A 2,636-nucleotide genomic window follows, 5' to 3' on the forward strand; every position below is an offset into this window, starting at 1 on the left:
CCCTCCGCCGGCGCCGCGCACGGGGCGTCTCCGCCAATCACCGCGCCGCACCGCGCGGGCCGCGCGCCGCCCGTGACGTCAAGCGGCGCCATGGCAACGGCGCGCGAGGGCGCGCGCGAACCTCCCCCCTTCTCGTCCCCTTCCCCCCCCCCCGTGCGGACACGCCCAGAGCCACCGGCGGCCCCGCCCGCCCCCCCGCACGGCGGAGTGGGGGGATCGGGGGGTCCCTGTGCTGCCGCCCGTCTGGGGCCGTGTCCCGCCCCAGCCTCCGCAGCACCGGACCGCGGAGCTAGCGCCTGCGGGGCAGAGAGGGGCGGCAGCACCGCCTCGTGCAGCCGCGGGGTATGCGCGGGTGTCGCCCCGGGCGGGCTCCCTCGGCTTTGTGCCTCCCGGAGTCCCCCCCAGTCAGCCCCGCCGAGCCCCGCGGGCGGGTGGGTGCGCAAGGAGCGGGACTTTCCCGGCACACGCGGGACGGCCCTGCATCGAACCGCGCCCCGGGAGCCTCATCCTATACACGCTGTGGGTTGGAATGGAAAGGTCCAGAAGAGGATGGGAGCCCGGGGATGGCGGCGGGGCCCTGGGAAACGCTGCTGGGGCTGGCGCCAGGACAGGCGCAGGACGGTCCCTTTGGGAAGCCTCTCTCTTGGAAATGCCAGCGGGCATTTCGGACAGCACCGCGCAAACGTTGATGAGAACGTGCTGACAGGAGTAGGAAGAGTATTAATAAACGTTACTGGTGTTGGAAATACTCTTTCTGAAAGAAAACAGCGTTCCCCAAAGGTGTTGGAAGCTGGCATTTTCTTGTCCCCTATCTAAACAGCATGCCCCAGCTTGAAGCCCTGTCTCAAATATGCAGTGTCCTGACCTCTCCTGCTTTCTCCTGGGCTCTGGGATCAGCACTGTCTCACGGGATTAGAAATAAAATAGATAATAATAAAATGGAGAAAGCACCCCGACATGCTTTTTGAAAAGGGTCACAGGTAGGCTAAAGCTTCTCTTCTACACTCGTGTATCTGTCAGTGCCATGGGACAGGAGCACCTCCAGAGTGGGAGGGGGATTCTCTCTCGGGGGCTTGCTCCAGGATTGTCGTGGCTCCGGGAGACCCCGGTGATCTCTCCGCCCTGTTCCTGTTTGGTGCAAGGTCTCATACAAAACCTCGGGCTAAAGTCACGTGCCCGGTTACTGTATCCCGGCTGTGGAGCCGCCACTGGAAATCGAGCGGCAGCAGCTTCCCAAGCGACTCTTGCTCAGATCGCAAGTATTTGCTTGACTGTTCGAAACAACTCACGCAGGAGGAGCCCCAGCGCAGGGCAGGCCCGGACTGATGTTGACATCAAAATCTGTTGGTGGGGCGGCGTGTGGGAATAGCACAGGAAGAGTGAGGTGCTTGCTTCTGGGAAAGCAAGAGGAAGTTATTTGTGTTCTAGACAAGTGACTGGCCGGGAGCAGGTTAGTGCAGTACCAGAGAAAACAGCATCAACAGGTTCTCCCGCAGATGCACTGCGTTCTGCCTCGTGGTCTTGCCTGTGTGCTCTCTCTGTCTTTTCCTGGCAGTTCCGGGACAGCTTCCCGACACATTCCTCGTCTTCCTTCCACCCTGCTGTGACAAAGTGACAGTAGACCTGAGAGTGCAATAAAGTGACCAGAACAGGGGATATATTTCTACTTCACCGAAACACTGATCCCGTAGTTTGACTGAGTAACAGAAAGGTGCTATTTTAAGCTCTGCATGACAAAGTCGAATTTTTAAGAACAGGGCTTTTTTTATTGTATCACATGAAGAGCAGTTAGTACTTCTGCGGTGGCATTTTACCTGCAGGGTTTGTTTTTGGATCTCTTACTACCCTTTCCCGTCATTTAAGATGTGTGCTGGGGTTTGTCATAATGTACATTTTGCTTTGTGTAGATTTTGTTCGGCATCCTCTGTTATCTTAGACATTGATTTAACAGTGGGGTATTTTTAAAATTATTTCTCGTCAGTTCTAGTTTCTTCCATTAACTCCAAGGTTTAATGAATTTCATTCACGTTCTTCTGGAATAGTGTTGGAAAGATTGTGAAGAGAACTAAAAAAGCAAAATGGGCAATATTGTGTAGAGTGAAACTTACCAAAATTTACGAGCTGTGTCAGGTGAGAACATCACCGTTGCTTAATTTAAATGTGAAGAAATACATAATCTTCCTCTTTGGTTCGCCCAAGATGCTTTGTTGGAGTTACCAGTACAGATGGGTTCATTTTTTGAAGCAAGCATCGTAAGGCTCAGGTTCATGATATATTGCAATACACAATGCTTCTTCATCTTATCTGTTTTTATTTTTTACCATTATTTTCCACTTTAGGAAGCAATAGGAGGAGAGCTTTAGAGCTGTACTTGAACACAGATGGTATGATGGCACAGCATTTGCTGCAACTTGTTTCAAGTTATGTTACAGAGTTCATTTTTAACATAAGCTTTAAACCTTTATTTTGTAGAGAAGTCTCGTTGAAATGGCAACCACCCAAATATAGACCATTCGTCTTCAGAGGTACTTAGAATATTTTGTGGTAACATGATGAAAAATTAACTGATACAGGAAAAATTATTATCGTTAAAAGTGCATAAGAACCCAGACTGGAGCATGTGTTAGATGAAGCAG

The sequence above is a fragment of the Empidonax traillii genome, unplaced genomic scaffold (genome assembly GCF_003031625.1).
Source record: "Empidonax traillii isolate 1590-97213 ecotype Southwest subspecies unplaced genomic scaffold, ASM303162v1 scaffold126:size1624879, whole genome shotgun sequence".
In the NCBI taxonomy this organism is placed as follows: Eukaryota; Metazoa; Chordata; class Aves; order Passeriformes; family Tyrannidae; genus Empidonax; species Empidonax traillii.